A 27,659-nucleotide genomic window follows, 5' to 3' on the forward strand; every position below is an offset into this window, starting at 1 on the left:
ATTGCTCCCTCACTACCTCAGAAAGTGCACCCTCAATACCTCAGAAAGTGCTTCCTCAGTACCTCAGATAGTGCTTCCTCAGTACCACAGAAAGTGCTCCCTCAGTACCTCAGATAGTACTCCCTGAATACCTTAGCCAGCACACCTTCAGTACCTCAGAAAATGCTCCAACAATTCCTCAGATAGTACACCCTCAGTACCTCAGAAAGTGCTCCATCACTACAACAGAAAGTGCTCCCTCATCACCTCAGGTAGTGCACCCTCAATACTTCAGAAAGTGCTCACTCAATACTTTAGATAATGCTCACTCAATACCTCAGAAAGTGCTCCCTCAATACTTAAGCTAGTGCACTCTCTGTACTTCAGGCAGTGCTTCCTCAGTACTCAGACAGTGCTCCCTCAATAGCTCAGATAGTGCACACTCAGTACCTCAGACAGTGCTTCCTTAATACGTCGGACAGTGCTTCCTCAATACGTCAGAAAGTGCTCCCTCAGTACCTCAGATAGTACTTCCTCAATACCTCAGAAAATACTTGCTCCATACCTCAGAAGGAGCTCCCTCAATACCTCAGATAGTGCTCCCTCAATATCTCAGTAATTGCTCCCTCAATACCTCAGAAAGTGCTCCAACAATACCTCAGATAGTGCACCCTCAATACCTCAGACAGTGCTTCCTCAGTATCTCAGATAGTTCAACCACAGAAAGTGCTCCCTCAGTACCTCAGATAATGCTCCCTCAGTATGTCAGATAATTCTTCCTCAGTACCTCAGGTAGTGCTTCCTCAGTACCTCAGAAAGTGCTCCCTCTATACCTCAGAAAATGCTTCCTCAGTACATTAGAAAGTGTTCCCTCAGTATGTCAGATAATGTTCCCTCAACACCTCAGATAGTGCTTCCTCACTACCTCAGAAAGCGCTCCCTCAATACCTCAGATAGCACTCCCTCAATATCTCAGATCACGCTTCTTCAGATCCTCAAAAATTGCTCCTCCAATACCTCAGATAGCACCTCCTCAATACCTCAGAAAGTGCACCATTAATACCTCAGAAAGTGCTCCCTCAGTACCTCAGATAGTGCTTCCTCAATACCTCAGAAAGTGCTCCCTCAATACCTCAGATAGTTCTCACTCAATACCTTACAAAGTGCTCCCTCAATACGTCAGATAGTGCACACTCTGTACTTCAGGCAGAGCTTCCTCACAACTCAGAAATTGCTTCCTCAATATGTTGGACAGTGCTTCCTTACTACGTCAGAAAGTGCTCCCTCAGTGCCTCAGATAGTGCTTCCTCAATAACTCAGAAAATACTCGCTCAATACCTCAGAAGGCGTGCCCCAATACATCAGATAGTGTTCCCTCAATACCTCAGTAATTGCCCCCTCACTACCTCAGAGAGTGCTCCCTCAATACCTCAGATACTGCACCCGCAATACCTCAGAAAGTGATTCCGCAGTACCACAGAAAATGCTCCCTCAGTACCTCAGATAATGCTCCCTCAGTACCTTAGAGAGTGCTTCATCACTTCCTCCGAGAGCACTTCCTCAATACCTCAGAAAGTGCTCCCTCAGTACCTCAGAAAGTGGTCCCTCAGTACCACAGATAATGCTCCCTCAATAGCTCAGATAGTGCTTCCTCAATACCTCAGAAGGTGTTCCCACAATACCTCAGAATGTGCTCCCTCAATACCTCAGATAGTGCTCCCCCATACCTAAGATAGTGCTCCCTCAATACCTAAGGAGTGCTCCCTTTATACCACAAAAAGTGTTCACGCAATACCTCAGAAAGTGTTCCCGCAATACCTCCGATAGTGCACCCTCAATACCTCAGAAAGTGTTTCCTCAGTACCAAAGAAAGTGCTCCCTCAGTACCTCAGATAATGCTCCCTCAGTATGTCGGATAATGCTCCCTCAGTACCTCAGATAGTGCTTCCTCAATACCTCAGAAAGTGCTCCCTCAATACCTCAGATAGTTCTCACTCAATACCTTACAAGGTGCTCGCTCAATACGTCAGATAGTGCACACTCTGTACTTAAGGCAGTGCTTCCTCACAACTCAGAAATTACTCCCTCAATATGTCGGACAGTGCTTCCTTAATACGTCAGAAAGTGCTCCCTCAGTGCCTCAGATAGTGCTCCCTCAATAACTCAGAAAATACTCGCTCAATACCACAGAAGGCGCTCCCCCAATACATCTGATAGTGCTCCCTCAATACCTCAGTTATTGCTCCCTCACTACCTCAGAAAGTGCACCCTCAATACCTCAGAAAGTGCTTCCTCAGTACCTCAGATAGTGCTTCCTCAGTACCACAGAAAGTGCTCCCTCAGTACCTTAGAGAGTGCTTCATCACTTCCTCCGCTAGCGCTTCCTCAATACCTCAAAAAGTGCACGCTTAATACCTCAGATGTCCTCCCTCAGTACCACAGAAAGTGTGCTCCCACAGTACCACAGATAATGCTCCCTCAATTGCTCAGATAGTGCTTCCTCAATACCTCAGAAGGTGCTCCCTCAATACCTCAGAATGTGCTCCCTCAATACCTCAGGTAGTGCTCCCTTTATACCACAAAAAGTGTTCCCGCAATACCTCCGATAGTGCATCCTCAATACCTCAGAAAGCACTCCCTCAAAACCTCAGAAAGTGCTTCCTTAGTATAACAGAAAGTGCTCCCTCAGTACCTCAGATAATGCTCCCTCAGTATGTCAGATAATGCTTCCTCAATATCTCAGAAAGTGCTCCCTCAATACCTCAGATAGTCCTCACACAATACCTTAGAAAGTGCTCCCTCAATACCTTAGAAAGTGCTCCCTCAGATAGTGCACACTCTGGACTTCATGCAGTGCTTCCTCACAACTCAGAAATTGCTCCCTCAATATGTCGGACAGTGCTTCCAAATACGTCAGAAAGTGCTCCCTCAGTACCTCAGATAATGCTTCCTCAATACCGCAGACAATACACGCTCAATACCACAGAAGGAGCTCCCCAAATACCTCAGATATTGCTCCCTCAATACCTCAGTAATTGCTCCCTCAATACCTCATAAAGTGTTCCCTCAATACCTCAGATAGTGCTCACTCAATACCTTAGAAAGTGCTCCCTCAATACGTCAGATAGTGCACACTCTGTACTTCAGGCAGTGCTTCCTCACAACTCAGAAATTGCTCTCTCAATACGTCAGACAGTGCTTCCTTAATACGTCAGAAAGTGCTCCCTCTGTACCTCAGATAATGCTTCCTCAGTACCTCAGAGAGTGCTTCATCAGAACCTCATAAAGTGCTGCCTCAATACCTCAGATAGTGCTTCCTCAATACCTCAGAAAGTGCACCCTTAATACCTCAGAAAGTGCTTCTTCAGTACCACAGATAATGCTCCCTCAATACCTCAGAGTGTGATCCCTCAATACCTCAGATAGTGCTCCCCCATACCTTAGATAGTACTCCCTCAATATCTCAGAAAGTTCAACCTCAATACCTCAGATAGTGCTCTCTCATTTCCTCAGAGAGTGCTCCCTCAATACCTCAGATAGTGTTCCTCAATACCTCACATAGATCTCCCTGAAAACCTCAAAGAGTGCTCCCTCAGTACCTCAGGCAGTGCTTTCTCAATACCTCAGAAAGTGCTCCCTCAGTACCTTAGGCAGTGCTTCCTGAGTACCTCAGAAAGTGTTCCTCAATACTTGAGTTATTGAAAACTCAGTACCTCACGGAGTGCTTCCGCAATACCTCAGAAAGTGCTCCCTCAATACCTCAGATAGTGTTCCTCAATACCTTTGATGGATCTCCCGCAATACCTCAGAAAGTGTTCCCTCGATACTTGAGATATTGCTCCCTCAGTACCTCACATAGTGCTTCCGCAATACCTCAGAATGTACTCCCTCAGTACCTCAGGGAATGCTTCCTCAGTAAGTCAAATAGTGCTTCCTCAATACCTCAGATAGTACTTCCTCAGTACCTCAGATAGTGCTTGCTCACTACCACAGAATGTACTCCCTCAGTACCTCAGAAAGTACTCCCTCAATACCTCAGATAGTGCACTGCCAGTACCTCAGAAAATGGTCCTTCAATACCTCCGAAAATGCTCCCTCACTACCTCAGATAGTGCACCCTCAATAACTCAGATAGTGCTTCCTCAGTACCTCAGATAGTGCTTCCTCAGTACCTCAGATAGTGCTCCCTCAGCACTCACATTGTACTTCTTCAATACCTCAGAAAGTGCTTCCTCGGTACCACAGATAGTGCACACTCAGTACGTCAGCAAGTGCTCCCTCAGTACCTCAGAAGGAGCACCCACAATACCTCAGGAAGTGCTCCCTCAATATCTCAGATAGTGCTCCCCATGCCTTAGATTTTGCTCCCTCAATACCTCAGAAAGTGCTAATTCAGTACTTCATATAATGCTCACTCAATAGCTCAGAAAGTGCTCACTCAATACCTCAGAAAGTGCTACCTCAGTACATCAGATAGTGCTCCCTCAGTTCCTCAGATAGTGCTCCCTCAATACTTCAGATAGTGTTCCTCAATACCTCAGATATATCTCCCTTAATACCTCAGAGAGTGCTCCCTCAGTACCTCAGGAAATGCTTGCTCAATACCTCAGAAAGTGCTCCCTCAGTACCTCAGATACTGCACACCCAATACCTCAGAAAGGGCTACCTCAGTACCTCAGATAGTCCGTCCCTCATTACCTAAGAAAGTGCTCCCTCAATTCCTCATATAGCGCTCCCTCAATACCTCAGATAGTGCTCCCTCAATACCTTTGCCAGCGCACCTTCAGTACCTCAGAAAATGCTCCATCAATACCTCAGATAGTACACCCTCAGTACCTCAGATAGTGCTCCCTCAATACCGCAGGTAGTGCACCCTCAATACCTCAGGTAGTGCACCCTCAATAACTCAGATAGTGCTTCCTAAGTCCCTCAGAAGGTTCTCCCTCAATACCTCAGAAAGTGCTACCTCAATACTTTAGAAAATGCTCCCACAATACCTCAGTAAGTGCTCCCTCAATACTTCAGATAGTGCACTCTCTGTACTTCAGGCAGCGCTTCCTCAGTACTCAGACAGTGCTCCCTCAATACCTCAGATAGTGCACCCTCAATACTTCAGAAAGTGCTTCCTCAGTACCACAGAAAGTGCTCCCTCAGTACCTCAGATAATGCTCTCTCAGTATGTCAGATAATGTTCCCTCAATACCTCAGATAGTGCTTCCTCACTACATCAGAAAGCGCTCCCTCCAAACCTCAGATAGTTCTCCCTCAATATCTCAGATCGCGCTTCCTCAATACCTCAGAAAGTGCACAATTAATACCTCAGATAGTCTCCCTCAGAACCTCAGATAGTGCTCCCTCAGTTCCACAGATAATGTTCCCTCAATACCTCAGAAAGTGCTCCCTCAGTACCTCATAACGCTCCCTCAATATCTCAGAAAGTGTTCACTCAATACCTCAGAAAGTGCACCTTCAGTACTTCAGAAAATTGTTTCCTCAATACCTCAGACAGTGCTCCCTCAATACCTCAGAAAGGGCTCCCTCAGTACCTCAGATAGTGCACCATCAGTATCTCAGATCATGCACCCTGAGTACCTCAGAAAATGCTCCCTCAATACCTCAGAAATGGCTCTCTCAATACCTCACATAGTGCACCGTCAATACCTCAGATAGTGCTTCCTAAGTACCTCAGAAGGTGCTCCCGCAGTACTGCAGAAAGTGCTCCCTCAATACCTCTGATAATGCTCCCAAATTACCTCAGAAAGTGCTCACTCAATACCTGAGAAACTGCTTCCTCAATACCTAGATAGTGCTCCATCAATACCTCAGATAGTACTCCCTCAATACCTCAGGAAGTGCTCCCTCAATACCTCAGACAGTACTCCATCAATACCTCAGAAAGTGCTCCCTCAATACCTCAGATAGTCCTCACTCAATACCTTAGAAAGTGCTCCCTCAATACGTCAGATAGTGCACACTCTGTACTTCAGGCAGTGCTTCCTCACAACTTAGAAATTGCTCCCTCAATGCGTCGGACAGTGCTTCCTTAATACGTCAGAAAGTGCTCCCTCAGTACCTCAGATCGTGCTTCCTCAATACCTCAGAAAATACTCGCTCAATACCTCAGAAGGAGCTCCCCCAATACCTCAGATAGTGCTCTCTCAACACCTCAGTTATTGCTCCCTCAATACCTCAGAAAGTGCTCCCTCAATACCTCAGATAGTGCACTCTCAATACCTCAGAAAGTGCTTCCTCAGTACCACAGAAAGTGCTCCCTTAGTACCTCAGATAATGCTCCCTCAGTACCTTAGAGAGTGCTTCATCACTACCTCAGATAGTGCTTCCTCAATACGTCAGATAGTGCACACTCTGTACTTCAGATAATGCTCCCTCAGTACCTTAGAGAGTGCTTCATCACTACCTCAGATAGTGCTTCCTCAATACGTCAGATAGTGCACACTCTGTACTTCAGATAATGCTCCCTCAGTACCTTAGAGAGTGCTTCATCACTACCTCAGATAGTGCTTCCTCAATACCTCAAAAAGTGCACTATTAATACCTCAGATAGTGCTCCCTCAGTACCTCAGAAAGTGCTCCCTCAGTATCACAGATAATGCTCCCTCAATAGCTCAGATAGTGCTCCCTCAATACTTCAGAAAGTGCTCCCTCAGTAACTCATATAATGCTCCCTCAATTTTGCAGAAAGTGTTCACTCAATACCTCAGAAAGTTCACCTTCAGTACTTCAGAAAAATTGTTTCCTCAATACCTCAGAAAGTGCTCCCTCAATATCTCAGATTGTGCTCCCTCAGTACCTCAGATAGTGCTCCCTCAATACCTCAAAAACAGCTCCTTCCATACCTCAGAAAGTGCACCCTCACTACCTCAGAAAGTGTTCCCTCTATACCTCAGAGAGTGTTCCTCAATACCTCAGATAGATCTCCCTCAATACCTCAGAGAGTGCTCCCTCAGTACATCAGATTGTGCTCCCTCAATACCTGAGACATTGCTCCCACAGTAGCTCAGAATGTGTTTGCTCAATAACTCAGAAAGTGCTCCCTCCATACCTCAGATAGTGCTCCCTCAGTACCTCAGATAGTGCTTTCTCAATACCTCCGAAAGTGCTCTCTCAGTAACTCAGAGAGTGCTTCCTCAGTAAATCAAATAGTGCTCCCTCAATTCTTCAGAAAGTGCTCCCTCAATACCTCAGATATTATTCCTCAGTACCTCAGATAGTGCTTGCTCAATACCTCGGAAAGTACTACCTCAGTACCTCAGAAAGTACTCCCTCAATACCTCAGGAAGTGCAACATCAGTACCTCAGATCCTGCTCCCTCAATACCTCGGATAGTGCACCATCAGTATCTCAGAAAATGCTCCCTCAATACCTCAGAAAATGCTCCTTCAAAACCTCAAATAGTGCACCCTCAGTACCTCAGAAAATGTTCCCTCAATATCTCAGAAAAGGCTCTCTCAATACCTCACATAGTGCACCGTCAATATCTCAGATAGTGCTTCCTAAGTACCTCAGAAGGTGCTCCCGCAGTACTGCAGAGAGTGCTCTCTCAATACCTCAGATAATGCTCCCTCAATACCTCTGATAATGCTCCCTCATTACCTCAGAAAGTGCCCACTCAATACCTCAGAAATTGCTTTCTCAGTACCTAGATAGTGCTCCCTCAATACCTCAGATAGTGCCCCCCCATACCTAAGATAGTGCTCGCTCAATACCTCAGAATGTGCTCCCTCAATACCTCAGATAGTGCACATTCTGTACTTCAGGCAGTGCTTCCTCACTACTCAGACAGTGCTCCCTCAATACCTCAGATAGTGCACTCTCAGTACCTCAGAAATTGCTCCCTCAGTACCTCAGACACTGCTTCCTTAATACGTCTGACAGTGGTTCCTCAATACGTCAGAAAGTGCTCCCTCCGTACCTCAGATCGTGCTTCCTCAACACCTCAGAAAATACTCGCTCAATACCTCAGAAGGAGCTCCCCCAATACCTCAGATAGTGCTCCCCCAATACCTCAGTAATTGCTCCCTCAATACCTCAGAATTCTCCCTCAATACCTCAGAAAGTGCTCCCTCAGTACCTCAGATAATGCTCCCTCAATACCTCAGAAAGTGCTCCCTCAATACCTCAGAATGTGCTCCGTCAATACCTCAGATAGTGCTCCCACAATACCTCAGATAGTGCTCCCTCAGTACCTCATATAATGATCCCTCAATATCTCAAAAAGTGTTCACTCAATACCTCAGAAAGTGCTCCCTCAATACCTCAGATAGTGCTCCCTCAATACTTCAAAAAGAGATCCTTCCATATCTCAGAAAGTGCTCCCTCAATACCTCAGAACGTGTTCCTCAATATCTCAGATAGATCTCCCTCAATACCTCAGGTAGTGCTTCCTCAATACCTCAGAAAGTGCTCCCTCAGTACCTCTGCTTCCAAAGTACCTCAGATAGTGCCTCCTCATTACCTCAGAAAATGCTCCCTCAAAATTTGAGAAAGTGCTCCCTCAGTAGCTCAAATAGTGCTTGTTCAATACCTCAGATAGTGCTCCCTCAATACCTCAAAATGAGCTCCTTCCATACCTCAGAATGTGCTCCCTCAATACCTCAGAAAGTGTTCCTCAATACCTCAGATAGTGCACACTCAGCAGCTCAGAGGGTGCTCCCTCAGTACCTCAGACAGTGCTTCCTCATTACCTCAGAAAGTACTCCCTCAATACCTGAGATATTGCTCTCTCAGTAGTTCAGATAGTGCTTCCTCAATACCTCAGAAAGTGCTCCCTCAGTACCTCAGATAACGCTTCCTCAGTACCTCAGATAGTGCTTCCTCAGTACCTCAGATAATGCTCCCTCAGTATCTCAGTTAATGTTCCCTCAGTCCCTCAGATAGTGCTTCCTCACTACCTCAGAAAGTGCTTCCTCAATACCTCAGATAGCACTCCCTCAATACCTCAGATCATGCTTCTTCAGATCCTCAAAAAGTGCTTCCTCAATACCTCAGATAGCGCTTCCTCAATACCTCAGAAAGTGCACCATTAGTACCTCAGAAAGTGCTCCCTCAATACCTCAGAAAGTGCTCCCTCAGTACCTCAGAAAGTGCTCCCTCAAAACCTCAGATAGTGCTTCCTCAATACCTCAGAAAGTATTCCCTCAATACCTCAGAATGTGCTCCCTCAATACCTCCTTGCTCCCTATACCTTAGATAGCACTCCCTCAATACCTGAGAAAGTGCTCCCTCAATACCTCATATAATGCTCCCTCAATATCTCAGAAAGTGTTCACTCAATACCTCAGAAAGTGCGCCTTCAGTACGTCAGAATATTGCTTCCTTAAAATCTCAGAAAGTGTTCACTCAATATCTCAGATAGTGCTCCCTCCATACCTCAGATAATGCCTCCTCAATACCTCAGAAAGTGCTCCCTCAAAACCTGAGATATTGCTCCCTCAGTAGCTCAAATAGTGCTCCCTCAATACCTCAAAAAGAGCTCCTTTCATACCTCAGAAAGTGCTCCCTCAATACCTCAGAAAGTGTTCCCTCAATACCTCAGATAGTGTTCCTCAATACCTCAGATAGATCTCGCTCAATACCTCAGAGGGTGCTCCCTCAGTACCTCAGGTCGTGCCTCCTCAATACCTTAGAATGTGCTCCGTCAGTACCTCAGAGAGTGCTTCCTCAGTACATCAGACAATGCTTCCTCAATACCTCAGAAAGTGCTCCCTTCATACCTGAGACATTGCTCCCTCAGTACCTCACATAGCGCTTTCTCAATACCTCAGAAAATGCTCCCTCAGTACCTCAGACAGTGCTTCCTCAGTAAATGAAATAGTGCTTCCTCAAACCTAAGAAAGTGCTCCCTCAATACCTCAGATATTACTTCCTCAGTACCTCAGATAGTGCTTGCTCAGTACCTCAGAAAGTACTCCCTCAGTACCTCTGAAAGTACTGCCTCAATACCTCAGAAAGGGCTCCCTCAGTAGCTCAGATAGTGCACCCTCAGTACCTCAGAAAATGCTCCCTCAATACCTCAGAAAAGGCTCTCTCAATACCTCACATAGTGCACTTTCAGAATCTCAGATAGTGCTTCCTAAGTACCTCAGAATGTGCTTCTGCAGTACTGCAGAAAGTGCTCCCTCTGATAATGCTCCCTCATTACCTCAGAAAGTGCTCACTCAATACCCCAGAAACTGCTTCCTCAGTACCGAGATAGTGCTCCATCAATTCCGCAGATAGTACTCTCTCAATGCCTCAGAAAGTGCTCACTCAATACCTTAGAAAGTGCTCCCTCAATACCTGAGATATTGCTTCCACAGTAGCTCAGATAGTGCTTTCTCAATGCCTCAGAAAGTGCTCCCTCAGTAACTCAGAGAATGCTTTCTCAGTTAATCAAATAGTGCTCCCTCAATACCTCAGATATTATTCCTCAGTACCTCAGAGAGTGCTTGCTCAATACCTCGGAAAGTACTCCCTCAGTACCTCAGAAAGTACTCCCTCAATACCTCAGAAAGGTCTCCCTCAGTAACTCAGATAGTGCACCCTCAGTACCTCAGAAAATGCTCCCTCAATACCTCAGAAAAGGCTCCCTCAATACCTCACATAGTGCACCGTCAGTACCTCAGATAGTGCTTCCTAAGTACCTCAGAAGGTGCTCCCGCTGTACTGCAGAAAGTGTTCCTTCAATACCTCTGATAATGCTCCCTAATTACCTCAGAAAGTGCTCACTCAATACCTGAGAAACTGCTTACTCTGTACCTAGATAGCGCTCCATCAATACCACAGATAGTACTCCCTCAATACCTCAGAAAGTGCTCCCTCAATACCTCAGATAGTGCTCACTGAATAACTTAGAAAACGCACCCTCTATATGTCAGAAAGTGCTCCCTCATTACCTCAGATAGTGCTAACTCAATACCTCAGAACATGCTCCCACAGTACCTCAGACATTGCATACTCAGTCCCTCAGATAGTGCACCCTCAATACGTCATAAAGTGCCGCCTCAGTACATCTGATACTGCTCCCTCACTACCTCAGAAATTACTCGCTCAATACCTCAGAAAGTGCCCCCTCAATACCTCAGATAGTGCACACTCTGTACTCCAGGCAGTGCTTCCTCACAACTCAGACAGTGCTCCCTCAATACCTCAGATAGTGCACACTCAGTACCTCAGACAGTGCTCCCTCAATACCTCAGATAGTGCATACTCAGTACCTCAGAAATTGCTCCCTCAGTACCTCAGACAGTGCTTCCTTAATACGTCAGAAAGTGCTCCCTCAATACCTCAGATAGTGCATACTCAGTACCTCAGAAATTGCTCCCTCAGTACCTCAGATAGTGCTTCCTCAATACCTCAGAAAATACTCACTCAATACCTCAGAAGGTGCTCCCCCAATACCTCAGATAGTACTCCCTCAATACCTCAGTAATTGCTCCCTCACTACCTCAGAAAGTGCTCCCTCAATACCTCAGATAGTGCACCCGCAATACCTCAACAAGTGCTTCCTCAGTCCCACAGAAAGTGCTCCCTCAGTTCCTCAGATAATGGTCCCTCAGTATGTCAGATAGTGCTCCCTCAGTACCTCAGATAGTGCTCCCTCAGTACCTCAGATAATGCTCCCTCAATACCTCAGATAATGCTCCCTCAATACCTCTGATAGTGCTTCCTCAATTCCTCAGAAAGTCCTCCCTCAATACCTCAGAAAGTCCACCCTCAATACATCAGATAGTGCTCCACCATACCTAACATAGTGCTCCCTCAAAACCTCAGAAAGTGCTCTCTCAATACCTCATATAATGCTCCCTCAATATCTCAGAAAGTGTTCACTCAATACCTCAGAAAGTGCTCCCTCAGTACCTCAGAAAATTGCTTTCTCAATAAATCAATGTGCTCCCTCAATACCTCAGATAGTGCTCCCTCAGTACCTCAGATAGATCTCCCTCAATACCTCAGAGAGTGCTCCCTCAGTACCTCTGGTAGTTCTTCCTCAATGCCTCAGAAAGTGCTCCCTCAGTACCTCAGAGAGTGCTTCCTCAGTCCCTCAGATAGTGCTTCCTCAATACCTCAGAAAGTGCTCCCTCAAAACCTGAGATATTGCTCCCTCAGTAGCTCAAAAAGTGCTTGTCCAATACCTCAGAAAGTGCGCCCTCCATACCTCAGAAAGTGCTCCCTGAATACCTCAAAAAGAGCTCCTTCCATACCTCACAAAGTGCTCCCTCAATACCTCAGAAAGTGTTCCCTCAATAACTCAGATAATGTTCCTCAATACCTCAGATAGATCTACCTCAATACCTCAGTGGGTGCTCCCTCAGTACCTCAGAGACTGCTTCCTCAGTCCCTCAGATAGTGCTTCCTCAATACCTCTGAAAGAACTCCCTCAGTACCTCAGAAAGGGCTCCCTCAGTACCTCAGATAGTGCACCTTCAGTACCTCAGAAAATGCTCCCTCAATACCTCAGAAAAGGCTCTCTCAATACCTCACATAGTGCACCGTCAATACCTCAGATAGTGCTTCCTAAGTACCTCAGAAGGTGCTCCAGCAGTACTGCAGAAAGTGCTCCCTCAATACCTCTGATAATGCTCCCTCATTGCCTCAGAAAGTGCTCACTCAATACCTGAGAAACTGCTTCCTCAGTACCTAGATAGTGCTCCATCAATACCTCAGATAGTACTCCCTCAATACCTCAGAAAATGCTCCCTCAATACCTCAGATAGTGCTCACTCAATACCTCAGAAATTGCACCCTCTATATGTCAGAACGTTCTCCCTCAGTACCTCAGATAGTGCTAACTCAGCACCTCAGATAGTGCTTCCTCAATACCTCAGAAAGTCCTCCCTCAATACGTCAGAAAGTGCTCCCTCAGTACATCTGATACTGCTCCCTCAATACCTCAGAAATTACTCGTTCAATACCTCAGAAAGTGCCCCCTCAATACATCAGATAGTGCACACTCAGTACCTCATACAGTGCTTCCTCAGTACCTCATACAATGCTCCCTCAATAGCTCAGATAGTGCTTCCTCAACACCTCAAATAGTGCTCCCTCAGTACCTCAGAACACGCTCCCTCAGTTCCTCAAATAGTGTTCCCTCAGTACTCACATGGTGCTTCCTCGTTACCTCAGATAGTACTCCCTCAATACCTCAGAAAGCACTCATGCAATACCTCAGAAGGAGTACCGTCAATACCTCAGACAGTGCTCCCTCAATACCTCAGATAGTGCACACTCAGTACCTCAGAAAGTCGCCCCTCAGTACCTCAAATAGTGCTCCCTCAATACCTCAGAAAGTACTCGCTCAATTCCTCAGATAGTGCACACTCAGGACCACAGAAAGTGCTCTCTCAAACCTCAGAAAGTGCTCCCTCAGTACCTCAGGTAGTTCTTCCTTAATACCTCAGAAAGTGCTCCCTCAGTACCTCAGAGAGTTTTTCCTCATTACATCAGATAGTGCTTGCTCAATACCTCAGATTGTGCTCCCTGAATACCTCAGATAGTGCTTCCTCAAATCCTCAGAAATTGATCCCTCAATACCTCAGATAGTGCTTCCTCAATACCTCAGAAAGTGCACCCTTAATATCTCAAAAAGTGCTCCCTCGGTAGCTCAGAAAGTGCTCCCTCAGTACCTCAGAATGTGCCCCCTCATTACCTCAGATAGTGCTTCTGTGAAGGGAGGGGGAGAAAGAGACAGAGAGAAAGTTCACCTTTCAATCCAGTGATTTCTGCGCGAAAGTTCCTTCAGAACAGACCGTTTTGAGGAAGAGTCACTTGGAATGCGAATTGTTCCTCTCTTCACTGTTGCTACCTGCTGTATTGTGCTGAATTTCCCCACCATCTGTTGACTTGAGAACTTGATCTCATTCATGCATCACTGAGTAATTCAGTCTGTGTTCAATGCCCTGAGGCTGCTACTGTTGAAAGTTGACAAACAGGTTTAAGGCTGTGGTAAAATCAATGACTGCAGATGCTGGAAACCAGATTCTGGATTAGTGGTGCTGGAAGAGCACAGCAGGTGTGCAGGTTTAAGGCTGTGTAAGGTATTGTATTCGGAGGGCGGGCTACATGGGAGAACAGATACAGAACAAAGGCACACCGAAATGTTAGGTCTGAGCTGTTCCTTCTGAACTAACATCACAAAGTTACATTGATCAGGATCTTTGTGAAGTGCCTTTATCAAGTGACTCTTCCTCAAAACAGTTTGTTCTGAAGGAACTTTCCTGCAGAAATCACTGGATTAAAAGGTAAACTTTCTCTCTGTCTCTTTCTCCCTCTCCCCTCAGAGATGCTGCCGGACAAGCTTAGCTTCTTCAGCAATCTCTGTATTGATGTTTCAGGTCTCTAGCGTGTCCGTACAGATTGATTTTAGTGTTGAATTCTCAAGCTTGCTCTGTTCAAGGGATTGAATCCCTCGGCTACAAAGGGGGGTCAGTTACCTCAGCTAACAGGTTCATGATGCCAACATTGTTGGCTCAATCTCTATCATGACCTCTCCCCTCACCTGAGGGGTGTGACCCACCAGGCCTCTCTCTCTGACAAGACAGCAGCTCTCAGGTCCTCCTGGTCTATAATAACTTCCCAACTTTAAAAAGGGCACTCCAGTAAGAGAGCTCTTTACATGGTGCAGGTCAAACTCCTGGAGCTCCCTCCCTAACATCACTGTGGGACACCCAAGGACTGCAGCAGGAGAGTACACCCCACCCCCACCTTCCAGGCAACTATTAGAGGGGGTGGGAATCACATACAAGCCACATTTGAAAATAAGTTTTATAACAGGGTGACGGTGGATGGTCACTAACTCTGTTTCTTTACCTCTGTTCAAATCAGCGTAATGAAGAAGCAAAGGGTCAGTTGAAAATGACAATGATAGCCTTTCGTAGGTTGGTGTTTATTAGAGTTTGAATCGACAGTATGAATGTTTGAGCACTTATTCAAGGGCATGCAGGTAGCTGCCAGAGGAAGTGATGGGGGCTGGTATAATTGCGACATTTCAAAGGCATCAGGATGAGTAGGTGAATGGGAAGGGTTTAGAGGGATATCAGCCAAGTGCTAGCAAATGGAATGAAATGAGATGAGAATATCTGGTTGGTATGGACAAGTTGGATAGGAGGGTCTGGTTCCATGCTCTGCATCTCTGTGACTCTGTGCCTCTGAATAATCTATTGCAGAGAGTTTCAGACAGGCCTTGGTTTGTGTGTCTCTCTCATGCTTCCTCAGAATCTGCAAACCCTATGTCTCCATATTTCCCAAGAAATAAAGAGGGTCAGTACCGAGGGAGTGCTGCACAGTCAGAGGGTCAGGACTGAGGGAGTGCTGCACTGTCAGTGGGTCAGCACTGAGGGAGTGCTGCACTGTCAGAGAATCAGTACTGAGGGAGTGTCACACTGTCAGAGGGTCAGTACTGAGGGAGTGCTGCACTGTCAGTGGGTCAGCACTGAGGGAGTGCTGCACTGTCAGTGGGTCAGTACTGAGAAGGTGCTGCACTGTCAGTGGGTCAGCACTGAGGGAGTGCTGCACTGTCAGTGGGTCAGTACTGAGGGAGTGCTGCACTGTCAGTGGGTCAGCACTGAGGGAGTGCTGCACTGTCAGTGGGTCAGCACTGAGGGAGTGCTGCACTGTCAGAGAATCAGTACTGAGGGAGTGTCACACTGTCAGAGGGTCATTACAGAGGGAGTGCTGCACCGTCTGAGGGTCACTACTGAGGGAGCGCTGCACTGTCCAAGGGTCATTAATGAGGGAGTGCTGCACTGTCAGAGTGTCAGTGCTGAGGGAGTGCTGCACTGTCAGAGGGTCAGTGCTGAGGGATTGCCACACTGTCAGAGGGTCAGTACTGAGGGAGTGCTGCACTGTCAGAGTGTCAGTGCTGAGGGAGTGCCACACTGTCAGAGGGTCAGTACTGAGGGAGTGCCGCACTGTCAGAGTGTCAGTGCTGAGGGAGTGCCACACTGTCAGAGGGTCAGTACTGAGGGAGTGCCGCACTGTCAGAGGGTCAGTACTGAGGAAGTGCCACACAGTCAGAGTTTCAGTACTGAGGGAGTGCCACACTGTCAGATGGTCAGTAGTGAGGGAGTGCTGCACTGTCAGAACGTCAGTACTGAGGGAGTGCCACACTGTCAGATGGTCAGTACTGAGGGAGTGCTGCACTGTCAGAGGGTCAAATTGAGGGAGTGCCACACTGTCAGAGTTTCAGTACTGAGGGAGGGCCACACTGTCAGATGGTCAGTACTGAGGGAGTGCTGCACTGTCAGAACGTCAGTATTGAGGGAGGGCCACACTGTCAGATGGTCAGTACTGAGGGAGTGCTGCACTGTCAGAATGTCAGTACTGAGGGAGTGCTGCACTGTCAGAGTGTTACTACTGAGGGAGTGCTGCACTGTCAGAGGGTCAGTACTGAGGGAGTGATTCGCTGTCAGATGGTCAGTGCTGAGGGAGTGCTGCTCTGTCAGAGTGCCAGTACTTAGTGAGTGCCACACTGACAGAGGGTCAGTGCTGAGGGAATGCTGCACTGTAAGAATGTCAGTACTGAGGGAGTGCTGCAACGTCAGAGGGTCAGTACTGAGGGAGTGCTGCACTGTCAGAGGCTCCTTACTAAGGGAGCGCTGCACTGTCAGAGTGTCAGTACTGAGGGAGTGCCACACTGTCAGAGGGTCAGTACTGAGGGAGTGCTGCACTGTCAGAGCTGTCAGTATTGAGGGAGTGCTGCACTGTAAGAGTGGCAGTACTGAGGGAGTGCTGCACAGTCAGAGTGTCATTACTGAGTGGGTGCTGCAAAGTTAGAAGGTTAGTACTGAGGGAGTGCCACATTCTCAGAAAGTCCTTACTATGAGAGCGCTGCACTGTCAGAGTGTCCTTACTGAGTGAGCGCTGCACTGTCAGAGGGGTCAGTACTGAGGGTGTGCGGCACTGTCAGAGGGGTCAGTACTGAGGTAGTACCACACTGTCAGAATCTCAGAGCTGAGGGAGGTCTACCCTGCCAAAGAGTCCATGCTGAGGGAGTGTTACACTCCCAAAGGGTCAGTACTGAGGGAGTGATGCACTGTCAGTGGGTCAGTACTGAGGGAGTGCCACACTGTCAGATGGTCAGTACTGAGGGAGTGCTGCACTGTCAGTGTCACTACTGAGGGAGTGCTGCACTGTCAGAGTGTCACTACTGAGGGAGTGCTGCACTGTCAGAGGGTCAGTACTGAGGGAGTGCTGCACTGTCAGAGGGTCAGTACTGAGGGAATGTCACACTGTCAGAGGGTCAGTACTGAGGGAGTGCTGCACAGTCAGAGGGTCAGTACTGAGGGAGTGCTGCACTGTCAGAGTGAAAGGATTGATGGAGTGCCAGACTGTCAGAGGGTCAGTACTGAGGGAGTGCTGTACTGTCAGAGTGAAAGTACTGATAGAGTGCCACACTGTCAGAGGGTCAGTACTGAGGGAGTGTCACACTGTCAGAGTGTCAGTACTGAGGGAGTGCTGCAATGTCAGACGGTCAGTATAGAGGGAGTGCCGCACTGTCAGACGGTCTGTACTGAGGGAGTGCTGCACTGTCAGAGTGTCCTTACTGAGTGAGCGCAGCACTGTCAGAGGGTCAGTACTGAGGGATTCCTGCATAGCCAGAGAGTCAGTATAGAGGGAGTGCAGCATTGTCAGAGGGTCGGGACGTAGGAAGTGCTGAAATTCAGAGGGTAATTAGTGAGAGAGAGCTGAACTGTGAGAGGGTCAGTACTGAGAGAGTGTGCACTGTCAGAGGGTCAGTACTGAGGGAGTGCTGCACTGTCAGAGAGTCAGCACTGAGGGAGTGCTGCACTGTCATAGGGTCCGTACTGAGGGAGTGCTGCACTGTCAGAGGGTCAGTACTGAGGGATTCCTGCATAGCCAGAGAGTCAGTATAGAACATAGAACATAGAACATAGAACAATACAGCGCAGTACAGGCCCTTCGGCCCTCGATGTTGCGCCGATCAAAGCCCACCTAACCTACACTAACCCACTATCCTCCATATACCTATCCAATGCCCGCTTAAATACCCATAAAGAGGGAGAGTCCACTACTGCTACTGGCAGGGCATTCCATGAACTTACGACTCGCTGAGTGAAGAACCTACCCCTAACATCAGTCCTATATCTACCCCCCCTTAATTTAAAGCTATGCCCCCTTGTAATAGCTGACTCCATACGCGGAAAAAGGTTCTCACTGTCAACCCTATCTAACCCCCTAATCATCTTGTACACCTCTATCAAATCACCCCTAAACCTTCTTTTCTCCAAAGAAAACAACCCCAAGTGCCTCAGCCTTTCCTCATAGGATCTTCCTACCATGCCAGGCAACATCCTGGTAAACTTCCTCTGCACCCGTTCCAGTGCCTCCACATCCTTCCTATAGTATGGCGACCAAAACTGCACACAATATTCCAGAAGCGGCCGCACCAGAGTCTTATACAACTGCAGCATGACCTCAGGACTCCGGAACTCAATTCCTCTACCAATAAAAGCCAGTACGCCATATGCCTTCTTCACTGCACTATTTACCTGGGTGGCAACTTTCAGAGATCTGTGTACATGGACACCAAGATCCCTCTGCTCTTCCACACTACCAAGTAGTCTACCATTAGCCCAGTAATCCATCTTTTTATTACTCTTACCAAAGTGAATCACTTCACACTTAGCTACATTGAACTCCATTTGCCACCTTTCTGCCCAGCTCTGCAGCTTCTCTATATCCCGCTGTAACCTGCCATATCCTTCCTCACTGTCTACAACTCCTCCGACTTTCGTATCATCCGCAAACTTGCTCACCCAACCTTCTAACCCTTCCTCCAGGTCATTTATAAAAGTGACAAACAGCAATGGTCCCAAAACAGATCCTTGCGGAACACCACTAGTGACGGCACTCCAAGATGAATCTTTGCCATCAACTACTACCCTCTGTCTTCTTCCAGAGAGCCAATTCCTAATCCAAACCTCCAACTCACCCTCAATGCCATATCTCTGTATTTTCTGCAGTAGCCTACCATGGGGGACCTTATCAAACGCCTTACTAAAATCCATATATACTACATCTACCGCTTTCCCCTCATCTACCTCCTTCGTCACCTTCTCAAAGAATTCAATAAGGTTTGTGAGGCACGACCTGCCCTTCACAAAACCATGCTGACTATCCTTGATCACATCATTCTTATCCAGATGTGCATAAATCCTATCCCTTATAATTCTCTCTAAGACTTTGCCCACAACAGAAGTGAGACTCACTGGCCTATAGTTACTAGGATTATCCCTACTCCCCTTCTTGAACAAGGGAACCACGTTTGCTAGCCTCCAGTCCTCTGGCACTACTCCTGTAGACAACGAGGACACAAAAATCAAGGCCAATGGCTCTGCAATCTCCTCCCTTGCTTCCCAGAGAATCCTAGGATAAATGCAATCAGGCCCAGGGGACTTATCTATTTTCACCCTTGCCAGAATTTCCAACACCTCTTCTCTACATATCTCAAAGCCATCCATTCTACTTATTCGTGCCTCAGTATTCATATCGACAACAATGTCCTGTTCCTGAGTGAATACTGACGAAAAGTATTCATTCAGCGCCTCCCCAATCTCTTCAGCCTCCACACGCAACTTCCCATTACTATCCTTGATTGGACCTATTCCTTCCCTAGTCATTCTTTTATTCCTAACATACCTATAGAAAGCCTTAGGGTTTTCCCTAATCCTACCAACTAAGGACCTTTCATGTCCCCTCCTTGCTGCTCTTAGCTCTCTCTTCAGGTCCTTCCGGGCTACCTTATAACTCTCAATCGCCCCTATTGAACCTTCAATATAGTGGGAGTGCAGCATTGTCAGAGGGTCGGGACGTAGGAAACACTGAAATGTCAGAGGATTATTACTGAGAGAGAATTGAACTGTGAGAGGGTCAGTCCTGAGAGAGTGTGCACTGTCAGAGGGTCAGTACTGAGGGAGTGCCTCACTGTCAGAGGGTCAGTACTGAGATAGTGTTGCTCTGTCAGAGGGTTAGTACTGAGCGAGTGTCACACTGTCAGAGGGTCAGTACTGAAGGAGTACTGCACTGTCAGATGGTCAGTACTGCGGGAGTGTCACACTGTCAGAGGGTCAGTACTGAGGGAGTGCTGCACTGTCAGAGGGTCCGTACAGAGGGAGTGCTGCACTGTCAGAGGTTCAGCACTGAGAGAGTGTCACACTGTCAGAGGGTCAGTACTGAAGGAGTACTGCACTGTCAGATGGTCAGTACTGCGGGAGTGTCACACTGTCAGAGGATCAGCACTGAGGGAGTGCTGCACTGTCAGAGGGTCAGCTCTGAGGGAGTGTCACACTATCAGAGGGTCAGCACTGAGAGAGTGCTGCACTGCCAAAGGGTCTGTACTGAGGGAGTGCTGCACTGTCAGAGGGTCAGTACTGAGGGAGTACTGCACTGTCAGATGGTCAGTACTGCGGGTGTGTCACATTGTCAGAGGGTCAGTACTGAGGGAGTACTGCACTGTCAGAGGGTCAGTACTGAGGGAGTACTGCACTGTCAGAGGGTCAGTACTGAGGGAGTGCTGCACTGTCAGAGGGTCAGCCCTGAGGGAGTACTGCACTGTCAGAGGGTCAGTACTGAGGGAGTGCTGCACTGTCAGAGGGTCAGTACTGAGGGAGTACTGCACTGTCAGATGGTCAGTACTGCGGGTGTGTCACATTGTCAGAGGGTCAGTACTGAGTGGATGCTGCACTGTCAGGAAAGCTGGACTGAGGGACTGCTGCACTATCAGAGGGTCAGTACGGAGTCAGGTTCACACTGTCATGAATCGGTCATGAGAGATCACCGCACTGTTGGACAGTCAGTACTGAGGGTCTGCTTCATTGCCAGAGAGTCAGTATTGAGGGAGTGCTGCACTGTCAGAGGGTCAGTACTGAGGGAGTGCTGCACTGTCAGAGGGTCAGTATTGAGGGAGTGCTGCACTGTCAGAGAGTCAGTAATGAGGGAGTGCTGCAATGTCAGAGTGTCAGCACTGTGGGAGTGCCTCAGTGTCAGAGTGACAGGATTGAGGGAGTGCCGCACTGTCAGAGGGTCAATACTGAGGGAGTGCCACACTGTCAGAGGGTCAGTACTGAGGGAGTGCCACACTCTCAGAGTGACAGAGCTGAGGGATTGCTGCGCTGTGAGAGTGTCAGTACTGATGGAGTGCCAAACTGTCAGAGGGTCAGTGCTGCGGGATTGTCACACTGCCAGAGGGTCAATACTGAGGGAGTGCTGCACTGTCAGAGGGTCAGCTCTTGAGGAAGTGCTGCAATGACAGAGGGTCAGTGCTGCGGGACTGTCACACTGCCAAAGGGTTAATACTGAGGGAGTGCTGCACTGTCAGAGGGTCAGGACTGAGGGAGTGCTGCAATGTCAGAGGGTCAGCACTGAGGGAGTGCTGCAATGTCAGAGGGTCAGTACTGAGGGGGTGCTCCACTGTCAGAGGGGTCAGTGCTGAGAGAGTGCTGTACTGTCAGAGGGTCAGTACTGACGGAGTGCGGCACTGTCAAGGGTTAGTACAGAGAGAGTGCTGCAATATAAAAGGGTAATGACTGAAGGAATGCTGCATTGCTAAACAGTCTGTACTGAGGGAGTGCTGCAATGTCACAGGGTCAGCACTGTGGGAGTGCCACACTGTCAGAGGGTCAGTACTGAGATAGTGTTGCTCTGTCAGAGGGGTCATTACTGAGCGAGTGCCACACTGTCAGAGCATCAGTACTAAGGGATTGTCACACTGTCAGAGGGTCAGTGCTGAGGGAGCGCTACACTTCCAAACAGTCAGTGCTGAGTGAGTGCTACAGTGCAAAAGGGTCAGTACAGAGAGGGTGCTGCACTGTCAGCGGTTCAGTACCCAGGGAGTGTCACACTGTCAGGGGGTCAACACTGTGGGAGTGCCACACTGTCGGAGGTTCAGTGCTGAGGGAGTGCTGCACTGCCAGAGGGTCAGTACTGAGGGAGTGTCACACTGTCAGAGGGTCAGCACTGAGAGAGTGCTGCACTGTCAGAGGGCCAGTAGTGAGGGAGTGCTGCACTGTCAGATGGTCAGTACAGATGGAGTGCTGCAATGTCAGAGGGTCAATACTTAGGGAGTGTCACACTATCAGAGGGTCAGCACTGAGAGAGTGTCACACTGTCAGCGGGTCAGTGCTGAGGGAGTGCTACACTGCCAAAGGGTCAGTACAGAGGGAGTGCAACACTGTCAGAGGATCAGTGCTGAGGAAGTGCTGCACTGTCAGAGTGTCAGCACTGTGGGAGTGCCTCAGTGTCAGAGTGACGGTACTGAGGGAGTGCTGCACTGTCAGAGGGTCAGTATTGAGGGAGTGCTGCACTGTCAGAGGGTCAGTACTGAGGGAGTGCTGCACTGTCAGATGGTCAGTACAGACGGAGTGCTGCAATGTCAGAGGGTCAATACTTAGGGAGTGTCACACTATCAGAGGGTCAGCACTGAGGGAGTGTCACACTGTCAGCGGGTCAGTGCTGAGGGAGTTCTACACTGCCAAAGGGTCAGTACAGAGGGAGTGCAACACTGTCAGAGGGTCAGTACAGAGGGAGTGCCACACTCTCAGAGTGACAGTGCTGAGGGAGTGCTGCACTGTGAGAGTGTCAGTACTGATGGAATGCTGCCCTGTCAGAGGGTCAGTGCTGCGGGATTGTCACACTGCCAGAGGGTCAATACTGAGCGAGTGCTGCACTGTCAGAGGGTCAGCACTGAGGGAGTGCTGCAATATCAGAGGGTCAGTACTGAGGGAGTGCTACACTGCTGGAGGTTCAGTAATGTGGGAGTGCTACACTGTCAGAGGGTCAGTACTGAGAGAGTGCTGCAATATAAAAGGGTAAGTACTGAAGGAATGCTGCACTGCTAAACAGTCTGTACTGAGGGAGTGCTGCAATGTCACAGGGTTAGCACTGTGGGAGTGCCACACTGTCAGAGGGTCAGTACTGAGATAGTGTTGCTCTGTCAGAGGGGTCATTACTGAGCGAGTGCCACACTGTCAGAGTATCAGCATTGGGGGAGTGTCACACTGTGAGAGGGTCAGCACTGAGGGAGTGCTGCACTGTCGGAGGGTCACATTGAGGGAGTGCTGCACTGTCAGAGGGTCAATACTGAGGGAGGGCTGCGCTGTCAGGGGGTCAGTACTGAAGGAGTGCTGCACTGTCAGAGGGTCAGTACTGAAGGAGTGCTGCAATGTCAGAGGGTCCATATGGGTGCAGTGTTGCACTGTCAGAGGGTCATTACTGAGGGAGCGCTACACTGTCAGCGCATCAGTCTGTGGGATACCTGCATTGTAAGAGAGTCAGTACTGAGTGAGTGCCACACTATCAGATGGGCTGAAAGACTTAGTTTCAGCTCCCATGTCTTGTGGTCTACGAGGAATATCTGAAATTGTTCAGTCCATTTCTGAATCTGCTTCCTACATACCCTGCTCAGTAATGATTCCCACGTCCAGATTCCAGAGACTGTGTTCAAACAGACCATCTTTAATTGGTTATTGAACCTGAAGAGGTACCACCCTCTTTTCCCAGGGATCGAGTTTTTGTTTTATTCCTCAGCTTCCGTGTGCTCATCCCAAATGAATCCCACTGCCCCACACTCAGCACAGTTGGGTGTTCCTTATTTCTGAGCTTCCCAATGCTAATTCACATCCAGAATGACATCCCACACTCCTCCAAATCGTATCACAGGCTAATTGCCTGGGAGAGAGGAGTGCTAAGAGGGGAAATAGAATTCTGAATGTACCTTACAGTGACATTAAGGGTGAATTGATAATGCGAGAAACACAGTGAAAATTTGTGCATGGACCCAGAGGCTACAGTGAATGAATGCATTTTGTCAATGCTCATTGGGACAGGGTTGGTATGAAATCGTGAAGATGCTCTGTGATACAATTAAATGAATGAGCATATATAGAGAGAGAGATGGTTCTGAGTGGTCAGGCCTTCTTACAATCCAATAAATCTCCAAAGACGGTGGAAATGTATCTCAGTTTACCGAATGAGGTGATGGAGGAAGGAGCAGGTACACTTGCAAACATTTTCAAATCCCCTCTGTCCACAGGAGAGGTGTCGTCGGACTGACCATGTGGTACTGTTATTCAAGAAGGAACATGGGATATACCAGGCAGCCACAGGGCAGTCAGGCTAATATCGTGGGTGGGGCGTCTGTTGGAAGCAATTTTGGGAGATAGAATTAATCAGCATTTAAAGAGACTGGAGTTCACGAAGAACAGTCAGAATGGTTGTGTTAAGGGGAGGGTCAGGTCTGACCAATGGGATTGCGCTTTTTAAGGAGGTGACCAGGTGTGTAAATAAGGGCAATACTTTCCTGTCGCCTGCTTGGAGGTCAGTAAGGCTTTTATCAGGATCCATATTGGAAACTGATAGTGAACATAAAAACTCAAGATCCAAGGAATTTGGCGCAGAATGCTGAGTGGCAGGAAGCAGACAGTGATGGCCCCATTAGAAACCTCTGTCTGTTCATGTCTCACTGTTGGGGTCTTGCTGATGTGGTTGATAGAAAAGATTTAGATTTGAATGGTGGAGGGTTAATCATTGGGTTCATGAATGATATGAAGATTGGTTGGGTGATAAATACTGAGGATGATAGCCTTAGATTACAGAAGGATGGAGATGGCCTTGTCAGATGGACCGATCAGTGGCAACGGGTGAGGTGCCTGAAGACTGGAGGGTGATTAATGATGTGCCATTATTGAAGTAAGGCTGTGAGGAACAGTCATTGAACTATGGAGCTGTGAGCCTGATGGCAGTGGGGGGTAAGCAGTTGGAGGGCATTCTGAGAGACAATTTACATGCATTTGGAAAAGCAAGAATTGATTAGGGATGGTCAGCATGGCTTTGTTTGGAAATGATGTGTCCAAGTTGATAGAGCTTTTGAAGGGATGACCAAGGAGACAGATGTGAAGGTTTCACATGGGAGGTTGCTTAGTAAAAGGTTAGATGACATGCCATCCAGGGAGAGAGGACAGCACAGTGTCTCAGTGGTTTGATTCTAACTCCCGGTGACTGTCTGTGTGGAGTTTACACATTCTCTCTGTATCTGTGTGGGTTTCCTCCGGGTGCTCCAGTTTCCTCCCTCCGCCCAAAGATGCCATGGGAAATGCAGCATTACAGGGATAGAGTAGAGGATGTGAGTCTGGGTGGGATGCTGTTCAGACAGTCAGTGTGGAGCCAATGGACCGAATGGCTTGCTTCTACACTGTAGGAATTCTAAAATTAATCCAGAGAGACAAGTAATGTTCTGGGGACCTGGGCTCCAATCTTGGACAGGGGTGGATGTGGGTCCTTCCAGTCTGAAGGGGTTTGAACGCAATCTGAGGGGGGAGCTGGGCTGAGCCCTGAAATGTTGAGGATGTGAATGTTTTGTGGAGCTACTGTCTAAGGGGCTTTAGGGGAGCACTTTCTTCGGTATTGAGGAAGAACTATCTGAGGAATTGAGGGAGCATTATTTGAGGTACTGCGGGAGAACTATCTGAGATATTGAGGGAGCACTTTCTGAGGTATTAAGGGAGTACTATCTGAAGTATTGAGGGAGCACGTTCTGAGGTATTGAGGGAGCACTGTCTGACGTATTGAGGGAGCACTGTCTGACGTATTGAGGGAGCATTTTCTTAGATATTGAGGGAGCACTTTCTGAGATACTGAGGGAGCACTATCTGAGGTACTGAGGGTACACCTTCTGAGGTATTGAGGGAGCACTTTCTGAGGTATTGAGGGATCACTTTCTGAGATATTGAGGGAGCTCTTTCTGAGGTACTGAGGGAGCACTGTCTGAGGTAATGAGGGAGCACCTTCTCAGATGTTGAGGGAGCTCTTTCTGAGGTACTGAAGGAGAACTATCTGAGGTATTGAGGGAGCACTTTGAGGTACAGAGGGAGGACTTTCTGAGGTACTGAGGGCGGTCTTTCTGAGGTAATGAGGGAGCACTTTCTGAGGTATTGAGGGACACTTTCTGAGATATTGAGGGAGCACTTTCTGAGGTAGCACTTTCTGAGGTACAGAGAGAGCACTTTCTGAGGAACTGAGGGAGCACTTTCGGAGGAACTGAGGGAGCACTTTCTGAGGTATTGAGGGAGAACTATCTGGAGTATTGAAGGAGAATTGTCTGAGGTATTGAGGGAGAACTATCTGAGGTATTGCGGGTGAAATATCTGAGGTATTAAGGGAGCACTTTCTGAGGTATTGAGGGAGCACTTTCAGAGGCATTGAGGGAGCATTATCTGAGGTACTGAAGGGGAACTATCTGAGCTATTGAGGGACCACATTCTGACGTATTGAGGGACCACATGCTGAGGTATTGAGGGAGCACTGTCTGAGGTACTGAGGGAGCACTACCTGAAGTATTGAAGGAGAATTATCTCAGGTATTGAGGGAGAACTATCTGAGGTATTGTGGGTGAAATATCTGAGGTATTAAGGGAGCACTTTCTGAGGTATTGAGGGAGAAATATCTGAGGCATTGAGGGATCACTTTCTGAGGTACTGATGGATCACTTTCTGAGGTATTGAGGGAACAATTTCTGAGGCACTGAGGGAGCACTTTCTGAGGTACTGAGGGAGCACTTTCTGAGGTATTGAGGGAGAACATTCTGAGGCATTGAGAGAGCACTTTCTGAGTTACTGAGGGAGCACTTTCTGAGGTACTGAGGGATCACTTTCTCAGGTACTGAGGGAGCACTTTCTGAGGTATTGAGGGAGCACTTTCTGACGTACTGAGGGAGCACTTTCTGACGTACTGAGAAAGCACTATCTGAGGTATTGAGGGAGAACTATCTGAGGCATTGAGAGAGTACGTTCTGAGCTATTGAGGGAGCACTGTCTGAGGTACTGAGGCAGCACTTTCTGAGGTACTGAGGGAGAACTATCTGAGGTATTGAGGTAGCACTTTCTGAGGTATTGAGATAGCACTTTCTGAGGTATTGAGGGAGTACTTTCTGAGGTATTGAGGGGGCACTTTCTGAGCTATTGAGGGAGAACTAAATGAAATATTGAGGGAGCACTTTCTGTGGGATTGAGGGAGCACTATCTGACGTACTGAGGGAGCACTTTCTGATGTACTGTGGGAGAACTATCCGAGGTACTGAGGGAGAACTGTCTGAGGTACTGAGGGAGCAATATCTGAAGTATTGAGGGAGCACTATCTGAAGTATTGAGGGAGGACTCTCTGAGGTATTGAGGGAGCACTATCTGATATATTGAGGGAGCATTTTCTGTGGTACTGAGGGAGCACTTTCTGAGGTACCGTGGCAGAACTATCTGAGGTACTGAGGGAGAATTGTCTGACGTATTGAGGGAGAACTATCTGGGGTAGTCAGGGAGAAACTATCTGAGGTACTGAGGGAGCACTATCTGAGGTTCTGAGGGAGCACTATCTGGTGGTACAGAGTGCAGAGGATAGAAAGGAACAGATGCAATTTCCTGATCATTTCCTCAGGGTCCCTGAGGCACTCTGGTGTCGTAATTTGAAATGGAAGCCACTTCCCATTTCAGAAGATTCAGATCATTTTAAACAATCAGTGAAAAATAACAGCAGCATGTGTCTGAAACATGGTTTGGAGGAAAACGTTCCTCAATCTATTGTTACTTGTTGCTTGGATACGCTTTAGAAAAGCAGGCACCCAAACAGACTAACGCTGTTGATGCAAGAGGTGGTGCACAGGAAGATCCAACAAG

At 47.9% G+C, this 27,659-nt stretch overlaps 2 long non-coding RNA genes across 2 annotated transcripts in view; one reads left to right on the plus strand and one right to left on the minus strand.

Annotated features, from left to right (window-relative positions):
* LOC140459039 (uncharacterized) overlaps positions 1-13,848 on the minus strand; it is a 113,409-nt gene extending 99,561 nt beyond the window's left edge. The window contains exon 1 of the long non-coding RNA XR_011953834.1: positions 13,683-13,848. This is a non-coding gene — a long non-coding RNA (uncharacterized lncRNA). The remainder of the gene's footprint in view (positions 1-13,682) is intronic.
* Positions 13,849-13,974: 126 nt separating this feature from the next.
* Positions 13,975-27,659, plus strand: part of LOC140458935 (uncharacterized) — a 32,896-nt gene continuing 19,211 nt past the window's right edge. The window contains exon 1 of the long non-coding RNA XR_011953788.1: positions 13,975-14,219. This is a non-coding gene — a long non-coding RNA (uncharacterized lncRNA). The remainder of the gene's footprint in view (positions 14,220-27,659) is intronic.

The sequence above is a fragment of the Chiloscyllium punctatum genome, chromosome 34, assembly GCF_047496795.1.
Source record: "Chiloscyllium punctatum isolate Juve2018m chromosome 34, sChiPun1.3, whole genome shotgun sequence".
In the NCBI taxonomy this organism is placed as follows: domain Eukaryota; kingdom Metazoa; phylum Chordata; class Chondrichthyes; order Orectolobiformes; family Hemiscylliidae; genus Chiloscyllium; species Chiloscyllium punctatum.